Genomic DNA, 13757 nt, shown 5'->3' with positions numbered 1-13757 from the left:
TTGTGATGATTGTAACTTGGACCAGTCAGTCTGAGATTAGCATTTCAGAGACGCATAAAGTAAATTTCCCCCTCTTTCCTATGATGATCTTTTAAATATAATAAATAGCTTTTCTTCTGTCTCCTCTCACATAATAATTTCTACAAGGAAAATCTGGTTCTGCCCACTGTTTTTATCATAATAGGAGATTTACCAACTTACTTGATATTTATTCCTTACATATAGAAATATCGACTTATCAAAAATAAAAGCAAGTGCTTGGCTGTATCCAGCGTAACACTGTTGTAAAGGCGGGAATCAGAATAGGTGCTTCAATGCTGTATCATTGGCACATAGCCAATAATCAGCAGATAGAGGGACATTGAAAGGAATTAGCAACACATTTATTAGACTTTTTAAATAATACAAAGGGAGGAAGAAAAAAGATAAAACCAGGAAACTGAGAATTTAAAAGTAAACAGTTTAAGTTGTATTGTTGGATGAAAGTAGAAGGGAAGTTTTCTCATCTTGTTCTATGCGATTCAGAGTTTCTGGAGCACAGCATTCTCTTCTACATCCGGTAGTTCATCAGAGATCTTTAAGATCGAGCACAGACGAAAGAATGACCAAAACCATTAGAATCTTTGAAGCTTCTGTTAATAATTTGAGAAATTATTAGAGATGTTGAGATGTTAAGCTCGAAGAACTGTAGGAGTTTAAAAGCCTTCTTCAAATAACAACGGGCATTACAAACCTGGCATTATAAAAGTGTGTACTTGGGCACCCTTAGCAGCCCTAGTTTACAGCTGAGAAAGCTGCAGCACAGAGAGCTTAAGTAATGTGTCTAATGGTCACACAGCTAATGCCGTAGGACTTTTCCTCTCCTCTTGAAAGAGTAGTTTCAAGGAAGATATATCGGCAAATTGCTAAAAAGCAGTTTTCCAATTAACAATGAAGAAATGAAACTTATTGTAAATCTTTGCCACAACACACTTTGCTATGTTCACCCAGCTCCTGGCTTTTCTCTCAAGTATCACCTGCTGAACCTTACCTTAGTTCACTTTGTTACTTTGTTTGTGAGCTTGCACAAGTTTTGCTAACAGATGTTTGTGAAATTGTTCATGTTTTTGTTGCCTTATACAGTAGAATTTACTTAGCAGAATTTATTTTCTACTATAACAATTTTATATAGTAAAATAATTTTGTAATTTTTTGCATGTATAGTATAAGGAAATAATATAATAATTTTACATATATAAATAGCCTTCGCACTCTTAGTCTTCACAACCTACACTCTGCTTTGGGGGCCGAGGGAGAGTGGTGAATTAGGGGATGAAGAAGGACAGAGGATAATTTAGAAATGTAAAGAAAACAGAGTTGCTCTGTTTAAAGAGAAGTTAGGAGGCCACAAACTCTGGTTCTGGAAAATTCTGAGCTTGGTAAAAAACAATTCTGGAATCATCAAATGTTGCTTTTGCCCCCAAAAAGACCACATTTAATTAATCCAGGTAAATGCCTGTCTATTTATTATGTTGCCAGGGTTAAAAAAAAAGGAAAAAGGAATATAATGGTCGTTCTGCTCCAGAGAACGTTAATTATTTATCCTGATGCAAACGTAATTACCTGGCAATTCATGGAAATCAAAAAATGTGGCATTAGAAAGAATGAAATAATTAAAATATATTGATAATGAGCACATACTGCTATATTGACCCAACGATGGTTAAGATACCAAAGATGCGCTCTTCAGAAGGGTATTATTTTGTAATTAAAAAGAACTGTAGAAAAAGAAACTGAAGACATGTTAATTATACAGTGCATTCAATGTAGTTGTCAGTAGAAATGCCATTTAAGGAAAATAATACCATGTTAAAAAGAAGTTAACGTGGAAAAAAAAACCTGAAAAGGAACTTACTGTTGATACAAGTAGGATAAATTATACGTGCCTGGAAGGCAATAGTGATTTGTTTAAGATTTTTAAATACCAGACACTGGAAATAATAGTTTCATGATCAGCATCTTGTTTTTATTGGAGGTGGAAGGTTCATCATTTCACATATTCATCATCACTGACCTTCTTTATCTAGGCTCTCTTCTCTGGAATCGATGCTATCACTCATGATCACACAGTATATTTTTTTCTGGGTTCTTAAATTTGATGTTATTTGAGAGTGTCTGATGTTCCTCATCCATAGTAGATCTGTCATGGCCCTCATCACGCTGAGGGACATAGTACTGTTTATATTTTTAATGGCAGAAAGGCTTGATTTGATCAATCCGGTGGGGAAAAAATAACTCAGAGTCATTCCTGGCATCAATCAAGGCAAAAATTCTTTCACTCTTTCAGCTTTCTTCCAGCTGGGTGGGCATCCTCTTGGTGGAAAGTAATTGCTACCAAAAGAATGAGTGGTTTGGACCAACCTATGTCTAGTCTTTTTGATGATTTTGAGATTAAGCCAAGTATTTTCATTGAGGAAAAACATGAAGAATTATAAGCAGCTAGCCACGTATGTGGACAATCCTAACTGATCATTGAATATCGAGTTAAAGTGTTTAGAAGTTTGATTGGGACATAGTGACAGGAATGCAGGAATAATTTTGCATAGTCTGATATCCATATTTATCGCTGACTTGACATCAAGGCACAATAAAGAGATACGCTTTCGTTCCATTTAAATGGAGAATGCATTTTAAACTATCCCAAGTCTCTACATCTCTAGAGGAAAGCCTTCAACATTTAGGACCAGCGTGTTGGTCTGTCTGGTTCTAAGATAGACCTCATGGCAGGCAGGCAGTTTTCAGAGGCAGGACTAAGATGAACTATTGACTGATAAAGTTTAACTCAGTCAGCCTAGGTCCTACAGTTTTTAAGACTTAAATGACATATCTTTCAAGTCAAGCAAATTCAGTAAATATTTAAGTGTCTCCTGTGTGTGAGGCACTCTTGGGATGGAATGGCAAGTTGGTCTCGTGGAGACACTCCCAGCATACTCCCTAGAGCATCCTCCCACACTGGGTGGAACCCATTAGTTTCCTCCTACGCTTTCAGGTCTCATCACAAATGTCATCGCCAAATGAGTGATGCCATTTGTAGAGTGAGAGAGACTTCTCTCTCACTCTACAAATGGCAGGGCTGCTTGCCCCTGCTTTCCATGGTTCACCGTTCCTCAGGTGCACCCTCACAGTTGCGATATTATTTGCATGTTCACTGCACATTTCCTTGCTTGTTCACTGACTGTCTGTCTTCCTAGGCTACAAATTCCACCAGGATGTCTATCGCAATTCCCATTCTGAACACCTGGAAAAGAGATATAAATCAATAAATATTTATTAAGGAAGAAAGGAAAGAAGGAAAGGAGGGAGGGAGGCAGAGGTTAATAAAGTCAGGGAGATCATCTAGGACATAATTTAAGTATCTAGGCAACAAATTATCAGTGTCTCCAAAGGTATCTTATGGGGGAGGAAGACTTTCCTGAACTATCTCTTTCTAAATTTCATAAAAGCTTGTCAAAAAGATAACTCAGTATACTTCATATCAACTTATATTCTTGCTCAAAGTCACCAAAACTATTAATAGATTAACAAATGCTTTTCTTAGGAGAAAGTACCTTGTATGCTTTTTATAATATCTTTTCTGATTATTAATGTATATTCAAAGTAAAACATTTGGAAATCATATACAAATAAAAAGATGAAATCATAATTCAATCCATAAGCCTGTCACCAAGAACTATGGTTATTGGCATATTTTTTCAGGTCTTTTTTCTATACTTGTCTATGTCATACATTTAGTTGAGAATGTGTAGTATATACGTAATTTGTTATTTTTTTTTCACTTAACGTAATGACATAATTTTCTCCTACCAATAATCAATCCTGTATTATTGGGTATTTATAGTATTTCCATTTTTTTCAGCATTATATATGGCACAATGAACCTAATATACTGTGATAATGTGGAGTATAATAAAAGTGTTTCCAACAAATTTAGGCTGCCATCATTATTATGTGCTTATATATCAGGTAAAACTGAATGCATTTCCTTCAACGTTCAGTTTTCCAGAAAACAATAAACTAAAGTATCAATAAAAAGAAATGATTAACCAAAACCAGGAAGGTTGTGGCTACCATAACATGTTAAGTGTATGTCAAATGAAAAATATGATTTCAATTTGACCTCTTTTATTATTCCTAACTGCATGGCTTCATCCAAATAACAATACAGTCCAATATTTAGTGAAGAGAAGTCTTGACATGTGATTTGAAGGCATAACTTTATTTTTATTTTATTTTTCCCGTGTTTCAAATGAGGTTTATTGTGTGAGTGAGGGATAACCAGGAAAGGGCAAACGGAGCTGTGTTTTGCCCATGATATAGACACAGATTCCCAAAACTGTCTCCCTAGAAGAATTTTTCCAGAGTCCTTAGTTCATCCTACTCCCGAATGACTAATTTTTTCCCCTTGCAAATCTTTACCAAAGATTATTTTGTAGCCTGAACTGATAAGCCACTATGAAGGATATTCAGTAAGTTGAGAGTTCATCAATGCTGTAAAAACACATTTGAAATGCACAAATCAGAAAGCTCATGTGTTTCAATAGAGATTGAAGGTAGTGGTGAGGCAGGGGGAAAGTAAAACAAAACAAAACAAAAAAACCTCCAAGCGCTGGATAGTATTTTTGACCCCAGCTGGTCAAATACACGAACTTGCCTGTGGTGTTCATGAAGAATAAAATACAAATAGTTTATATTACATGAGGGTATCATAGATACGTTTCTCTGATGGTGACTTTCATATGCATTTCAGCTGTGTAATCAAAGACAGGTACAAATAAACCCAAGATATGCATATATATAGTTTCCATGGTCTGTTTATTTGGGTGTTCCTCAGGGCCCCTAAACCCTTCGGAAGCTCCAGCATCCTGCATTTACTTGAAGTCACTGTTTCTCCAGCTCATGAGAAACAGGCTATGTTTGCCCTTGGAATCTGTCTTCTTTCTAAGAAAGAACAATTTTAGAGACTGCCAAAGGACCAACATCTTGGTGATTAACCAGATTTGAAAAGAAAGAAAGCTCACCAGGGTTTGAGAGTCTCTTAAGTGTTTCTCTACAAATGCTCAGTTAAGAAGTTCTATACTTGCAGAGCTTTCCATTTCATTTCATGTGTAACAGGAGAAACTAAAGGAAGTTATGTAGGAAATAATTTCTTGCATTATAAGGACATTCTTCCTCTCATGGTAGTTACTGAAAAACCGAACATTAATTATTTAAACCCTTAACCCCAAACTTTTTGCTTTCAGTTGCAATAATTAATTCCAGTTAAACATCACACATTAAGCATAGAGGGGGAAAAAAAGGCAACTGAATGATCACAGTCATATTTAGTTTCCCAAATACCTCTGTAACCCTAATTAGTTTTTCATTAATGTGTTCTGTGGAATCTTTTAAAAGACTAGAAATGTCCTTATCTCTGTAGAGTTATATGTTGATTGCCAAAGGTGATTTTTCTGACGAATCCCACACATTCGTGGGAAACAATTTGTCTTTGTGTCAGAAGGAGCTCCTTGAACAACTTGGGGTAAGGCTAGAGAACAGCAGCACATGTTTGCCTGAAGTCTTACCTGGAGATATGGCCGGGCTTATGTTACACAGGCTTCAGCTGTATAAATACATCATGCCATCTGCACATGGCAGGGGAATTGAGCCTGTGGAAGCTCAAGACCTGTGTCAGTGTTTTCACAGAAGGACTGTTTATGAACAGATGTTATGTGGTGTTTTTCACAGAAAATGGACTCTGGAGAGAGAAAATGTCTATCAATTACTGAGGTATTATGTATAACAGCAATTTTTAACCTTGAGAATACTTTTAAAGTTCTCGGTAAAATATTTTCAACTGTGGCCACTTTCTTTGTCTCAATGAAGATTCAACCTCCTGTCGTGGGCGCGCTTCCCATTGTAATGTTCTTTGGAGATCTCTCAGTTGGTGAGAGTGTGTTCTCTCTGACACAAGGTACACTTGATGCTATGATCCATTCATCACTGCAAAACCTTTCAGTCTATGTAGAAATTGCTTGTCATTTTCTTCTCTTTTCTTTTCCTGATAGGAAAACACTTTAAAATCAAACTGTAGGATTGAATGACCATATAGGTTTCCTTGTTATCATGTATTCTTGATGTTTTTCATGTAAAAAGACAGTGTAATTGATCTAACTGTTAATTATGCCCTGGACAATTAAGCATTCAGAGATCTATAAAATAAATTTATTCTCTATAGTGTGCTTCCTAGATTAAATCTAAGACACTAACCATGAGATGGAGGTCCAGAATGCTTCAGGGCCAGCACTCCAGAGATGGAATTATCTCCAACAGCCACACCAAGAGCACTGAAGTCTCTTTGTGACCTGTTGACAGACACCATGTTTTGCATAATATATATATTTTCATTTTCCCTTAGCTTTCCTATTATTTATTCAATAAATCCTTTTTTCTTGCTGACAGCAGTTGTATTTATAACGCTAAATCCAACACAGCAAAATGTTCATCACTTTATAAACTAAATGCTAATGTTTTATTTATATGCAATGAAGAAAGAAAAAAAGAACTGAATTGATGTTTACCTAACAAGCAGCACAAAAGTGCAGTACCATAATAGTGGAGTTCATAAGCATTCCGGCTTGTAATTTTGGGTGTCAACATTTGAATTGCAGAAAGAGTTTATGCAGACATAGCACGTACACAAGTGCAGTTTAGATCCACATCTATAAAAATAACATCTGTTTAAGCATACATTACATTTAAAAATAACTGTACAGTGATCAGCTGGTTAAGTACAGTTAACCAGATGTCGTTTTAAAGGGCCAGATGGAACTATGAAACTAAGATTGAAAAATTAAAAAATACTGTGAAAGGTCAAACCAATTAAGCAACCTGTTTTGTTGGCATGTAACAGTTAAAAAGTTAGTTAAACTACTTAAGGAGTGAGCAATATGAAGATGTAGCCGTTAAAACCAGGTCTTGCTCCTCTGAGGACAAAAAGGAAAATCCAGGCTAGAGTTGCTCACTTACTGGAATCCAAAAGAACTCAGGCCAACATCAGAAATGTGAATTTTCCTGTGGTTATCAGAGTCTGAGGAGTGGGAGGTTTGGGGAGATGTTGGCCCAAAAATACAAAATTTCAGTTAGACAAGAGGAGTAAGTCCAAGACATCTATTGTACATCATGATGATTATAGTTAATAAAAATGTATTGTATACTTGAAAATTACTAAGAGAGTGGATTTTGAATGTTTTCTCCACAAAAGGAAAATGATAAGTATGTGAGGTAATACATATGCTTAATTTAGCCATTCCACAACTCAATATTTCAAAACAGCATGTTGTATACAATAAATACATACAATTTTATTTGCCAGTTAAAAGTTATTTTTTAAAAAAATTGAAAATAAATGCAAATTTCCTTTGAGATGATTCAGAATTGTCTTCGCTATATTTTCAACGTATGTTTTCAAACAAAAATTAAAACTCCTGTTTATTGGGTCACAGGACCCAATAACATTTTCCAAAGTATAAGCTTTACTCAGGTTAAGCATTTTAACATAACGGTGGATAAGACTAAACATATTAATATATGACTTAAGTAATAAATCTGATCCTTAAGAGTGAGAAATCTGATGATTTTCTAAGAAGCTCAAATTGATTATTTTTCTTTCCTCATGTTGGATATCACATGCAATGAAAAGATGAGGCAAATATTTATGGAATATCTATACCGAGGCAGGTTCTATTACAAACATGTTCACATACATCAGAGGTCACAACGGGTGCTTCCCACCGCTTATTTGGCCTGCAGATATGTTTTGTTTGGCTTCCACAGTGCTTTAAATTTGAATTAATTGCCAAAAACTAAAAATTGTGAGGTTTCACATAAAACTCCGGATTTCCAGCTTCCCGGAAAACCTGGCAACACCAGGTCCGCATTTTTTCCACTGCAAAAACTCACTGGAGCCAAATAGGAACAGCTGCCTCTTTAGAGAGACAGAAAGTCTCAAGTTTGTCACAGACACCACCAGTCCCTTCAAATCAGAGACTGCATGCCAGTTGCCATTTACTGTCTTCTACCTAGCCCACTTTACTCAGAGTAACTTCAAGTTTCCAACTCTAACAGTCGTCAACTCCCTTAATCCCCACAGTCAACCTTATAAAGTGAGTAGTTTGTTATTAATATTTTACAAAAAAACTGGGACAAGAGAATCCTACTAACTCCTCTGAGTCACACAGTTGGTAACTGACAGAGGTAGAATTCAAATTTGAGTCTCCTGTTTCTAATATTCCTAGTATTGTAAGTCTTCACACAGTCAAAGTATCAGAATTCTTATCTTTGATCATGTGTGGGGCAGCACACACTTTTCATCTGAAATGAAATAAATAGATCTACTAGAAAATAATTGTTGACCATAGACAGCAGACAATTTAGCACTGGCCTTTGTCCACAGATGATTGAATGATTCAGAGTCAAGATGTGAAGGAACACAAGAATGCCATAGAGAGTCCATCCCCCCAGTTCATGTCATTCTGTTGCCTTTGCCTATCCCATGTGCTGGAGCTTAGCAGGACTTTGAGGCTGTGTTTTAGCTAAGTGGGGAAAAGCTGAAGATCGGCAGGGAGAAAATAGTGGCTTGTGTCATACTGGACTTTTTTTTTCAGATCAAGACTCATTTTTTTTTTCTTTTGACAATATGCACTTCCTCTTGGAAGTTCTTACTATACTTTCTTTTCCAGCATTGACTTTTCTTATATTTTTCTACAGTAAATTAATAACAAAGAATAGATATCTGGTAAGCAAGCTTTATTTTCCATCTAAACACGCATTTTCAAATTTCAAGCCTCTTTCTTTGTCTGTTGCCCTTGCTGCTTACTTAAATTTTTGGTGAAAACAGCCGTTTAAATAAAATAAATTTATTAAGGGAAGCAGAGAGATCAATTAACATACAGTTATGTCACTAAACCGGGATAAAGTTATATACATATATATTTGTGTAGGGATCCAGATGCATGGCTGAAAAATAAGGCAATATTTAGAGCAGGTTAGAGTCATGTGATCTCATTTAAATACAGCCATCGTTTTCCTGGAGGTGAAGCGGTTTTACGTGGGGAAAGAGAATATAGTTTTAAAGAGAGAGGGAGGGAGAGACAGAGAGAAACAGGGAAGGAGAGAGAGAAAGAATAGAGAATGAATTCCAAGGGAAAGACAAATTTTGAGGACTGAAAAATGGAAGATTCCACCTAACCTTTTCTCATCCAGAATGCAACCCATTAAAGAAAGTTGTCAAATAATGCTCAACAGCCTTTTTTAAAAACCTCTAGAAAACTTATGTTAATAGGACATACTTGTAATTGACACTTTGGTAAGAATCAGTGTCACTGGATGCAATTGAAATGCAATAAGAAATCCCAGAAGACACTACATACTAGCATTTTAAATATCATGAGTAAGCAATAGTTGGTGGTAAGTATCTTGGAGTTAGTGCTGGGAAGAACTGACTCAGTAACTATCTATGCAGGAGTTGCAATTCCTTGTCAAGAAAGAAAGAAAAGAAAAAAGAAAAAGGGGGATTTACAAAAAAAGAATGAGTTTGAGAATAGAAAAGGAATTAGAAGAGGACAGTTAGAAAAGAGGAATCGAAAAACCTATAAAGAAAATTCTCCTATACCAAGGACCTTCTATTCTGAATCCACTCCCTCCTCCTTGGTTAAATGAACTGCTAAAAGACCCAAACCAAAACTGCAGCTATTGAGCCAACATTAACTTGGGAAGTTAGAGCAGATGGCTCCACCTCTCCATCTGATTACAGCACATCCATAACCTCCCCTCAGCTCACTCTCATAGCAACAGAGGAGGACAGGCACCTTGAATGACCGACACTCAAAGGAGGACGCTGGAAAAACCATGGCTCGGGTTTTTAGAGTTCAGGCTGATTTTATAGGCCTATTAATAACACATATGTTGACCATTCAGTTTTCTGATTTTGGGGAATGGCCTAGAAGCAAGCTGCTTTCCTCACCAAAACCCATTTCTTGATGGTGCACCATCAAACATGATTATGTAGTCCAAGGAAAGTTCTACTATTTTCACTGAAAACATATATCACACATTCCTGAGGTTGTAAAGACTGAAATCAAGCAGGGAAGAAAATATCAGCATTTGTTAAATGCCATGAACTCTTGAGCTATGGTTTCATTCATTTGGGAGATTGGGATGTCTTTCCCATGAAAAGATTCATAATGTCCAAAGATGAAGGGAAAGGCAGTCTTCTCACCAAATCATGATTGGAGCACTGGTTCCACATACAGTTGCCTTTTGGGTCCCATGCAGCACAAGCTGCAAAATTCTGCCACAATGCCAGGGGGCAATAGACAGCAGGCTAGCGTGGCTGGAATTGGAAAAGCCAAAGATTCTAATCAGGGTGACCCAAAGCAGTCGGGAGTCGGGGTGGGTGGTGGTGGTTGATTTATCCTGGAATGTTGAGTGCAGTCAGCTTCCAATTACTTATCTAAAGGCAACATTCTGGTGATCAACTTGAAGTACTTCCCCTATTAGGAAATGACGAAGATTTTCAGAGAAGAAAGAGCCATCACAGTAAGGTGGGATGTATAGGTTGTTGATACCAGGAATTGAAAATATAAGAAGACCTCAAACCCAAACAATTAATCAACAATGTGAGTAAGGCAATAAGTGACTCTTGCTTCGTTCATGTCAAGGGGCATTAAAGAGTGGTAGAGACTATGGCCCAATGGATTACCACCAGAATGCCCTTTCTAAATTGGGTGGCCATAATCATCATTGCCCCAGCCACTGGGCCTGATGTTACAAAGTTTCTTTGCTTTTTGGGGGAGAAGACAGAATCTACATTATTATATGGGACCTCCTGAATATGTTGAACTGTTGGCAACTAATTCTCTATATTTTTAAAATTAACCTCTGAACAGACAAATAAATATGTCTGTATGCTAATGCACCTTGGAGGCTACCATTTTAGGACTTCTGGTTACATTTGGTGTGCTTTCCCCTGGACATATGTGCAAAAGCATAAGAGAATCCAGATTAACAGAAAAGCCCTGAATTTGCTGAAATAAGGACACAGGGTCAAGCCTCAGCTTTGCATCACTGGCTGCGCACCCTTGGGCAAGCCCATTGTTCACTTCCACCCACTGCCTCCTCACTTTTGAAAGGAGCAGTTGGCCGGGCGCGGTGGCTCAAGCCTGTAATCCCAGCACTTTGGGAGGCCAAGACGGGCGGATCACGAGGTCAGGAGATCGAGACCATCCTGGCTAAGAGTGAAACCTCCGTCTCTACTAAAAAATACAAAAAAACGAGCTGGGCGAGGTGGCGGGCGCCTGTAGTCCCAGCTACTCCGGAGGCTGAGGCAGGAGAATGGCGTAAACCCGGGAGGCGGAGCTTGCAGTGAGCTGAGATCCGGCCACTGCACTCCAGCCCGGGCGACAGAGTGAGACTCCGTCTCAAAAAAAATAAAAAATAAATAAAAATTAAAAAAAAGGAGCAGTTATTTGTGTTATACTATCAGTGAGACTAAAAACAATTCTCATTGTCACCCACCCCAAGCTCCATAATACCAGATATTATTTTGTTGGTCTTTATTCTACATTTAGAACAAACCATTTAAAAGCAAATACGCCTAGCAAAGATAACAAGACAACTTAAATACTAAGTTCCAAGTATGTATCAAAGTTTTAAAAGTGGTTTCCGAAGGAAGAAAGTAATAGGTGGCTGAAGATGAGGGAACGTGATGTCATCGAAGGAATATAGAAGGGACTCTGAGGGTCCTGAAATCAAACCAACCATACCTTCACAAAGTACCTTAGAGGAGCGGTCCCCCTCCCAAGTGTTATAAGGAATAGTAATTTCCTGTGAATCAGTGTTGAGGAAAACAAAAGTCTGAGAGCTAAGTTAAGTGGATATTGTGGCTGCAGGACTTTTCAGAGTCTTTAATTTTGCTTATATGCTCTGTGAATCTATAAAAGGAAGATACAGTATGTTGTATTCCTAAGCCTTTGACCGTAGAACTTTTGTTTGTTTTTAAGAGACTAGCATTTCATCGTACACATGTTCAAAAACATTGATCTATATGAAGAAGGTTGTAATGACTTTACTCACTTTTCGCTTCAAACCGTATTTTCCCTCCATGCATTACATTTTTCAGGGATTTCTATGTTTTATTGTGTGTTAGGCCAAAAAAGGCATGCATTAAACATTTTGGTTTTGTTCTTTCCAAGTACATGAAATCAGCATCAGTATAATCTTAGCAGCTCAAAATTTTCTCATTCAGTCGTGTCTCTCAACTTCAGTCCTAGAGAGAAATGCCCTTATTTTATGGCTTTTAATCCTATCTTGCCAAGTACACACTAACTGGATTAAAGCAAGATATTAATAATATTTCTAAAAATAATAATTTATACATAAACCTTGAGCTGGGGCATTTTCCAGGCCTCCCACAAAGTTAGACTTAATATAAATTTGAATTGCTTCTTAAAGAAGAGTACATCACTATTATTTTTCACTGTTGGCTTTTATACAAAGCAAGTTCCTGGTCAGAAAATATATATTTTTTAATTTGGACATCTGACATTGATGTTAATATAGACATCAGGACACATTCTAAATGTGATCACCAATGAACATCATAACACTCTTCCAATGTTATGGTCCTATTTTGTTTAGAATTCCTGAAACTACTATTACTGACATCTGAGTCTTAATTTTGTTTTCCTTTAATTTAACTGATCTTCAAATAGTAAAGACTAAGCAAAACTGTTTTTAGCTATATAGCCAGAACTTTTTGTCCCTAATCTTACAGCTTTTAATAAACAGCTTTCTGTTCTATTGCCTCAATTGTTTTACAGTAATTGTTTAATTTTATTTTATGTATATGCACATAATTACATTATTCGTTAATCCATGAGTACCTGGTATTTGTCCATAGCTATATTTTCCCATATTTATTTTGTGAATGTGAGGCTTTCCATTTAAAAAAAAAAAAAAAGATTCTGTGAGGGATATGTTTGAAAGGTATTTCATTAAAGTAACTTGTTTCATTTTCTATTTGTTTGATTTACCATACTCCTCTCTCCAGTAAAAGAAGCTGAATTTATGTGGGCTTTTATTAGGTCTAGTGTCATTGTAATCCTTTTCTTTCAATCATAATTTTTCCATAGACATGAAAGATTTTGGTAAAACATGCTGAACAGGGTGCTCGCTGTGAAACATGGGTAGCTTTTTCAAAACCTAAAACAGTAAGAGTACCCTGAGAATAGAACAAAAGAAATTAAAACGCTAGATATGCCACAGTTGTCTCATGCAGCAGTTAGAAATTTAATTATTTTATCTCGTAGAATAATGTGCCCTTCAGAAATCATTTTGGACTAGATGTTTCAAACCAATGATCTGTAGTTAATTATCTTTAATAACTGTTGCACATTATGGTTAGATCTATGTTTTTGCTAAACCAATTAATAATATCTTCATTAGTATAAAGACAAGGTAGCAGGATCCTTTCATTTTTCACATTGAAAGAGTAGATATTTTAAACACTGTAATTTACTTTAGCCATACATTCCCAATGATATGACTAATTAATGAAACTTCAAAGACATAACTTCCAAAAAGCTACTTATTTTAAAGTCATTGTTGCGCACTTAATGACATTAGGTTGGGGGCATTGCTGACACCCTAACTATCCATGTCCTGGAATTGACTAAATCGTT

General features: G+C 36.5%; 1 long non-coding RNA gene across 1 annotated transcript; it reads right to left on the bottom strand.

Annotated features, from left to right (window-relative positions):
- Window positions 1-368: 368 nt before the first annotated feature.
- Window positions 369-2662, bottom strand: LOC108542230 (uncharacterized). The gene is made up of 2 exons (XR_001889195.1): window positions 2054-2662; window positions 369-575 (listed from the first exon to the last, which is right to left on the bottom strand). It is a non-coding gene; the product is annotated as an uncharacterized LOC108542230 (long non-coding RNA).
- Between the last annotated feature and the right edge of the window lie 11095 nt (window positions 2663-13757).

This window comes from Rhinopithecus bieti, unplaced genomic scaffold, assembly GCF_001698545.2.
Source record: "Rhinopithecus bieti isolate Rb0 unplaced genomic scaffold, ASM169854v2 scaffold_21542, whole genome shotgun sequence".
Classification (NCBI taxonomy): domain Eukaryota; kingdom Metazoa; phylum Chordata; class Mammalia; order Primates; family Cercopithecidae; genus Rhinopithecus; species Rhinopithecus bieti.
The sequence above is the reverse complement of the archived record's forward strand: the minus strand, read 5'-3'. Positions and strand labels throughout refer to the sequence as shown.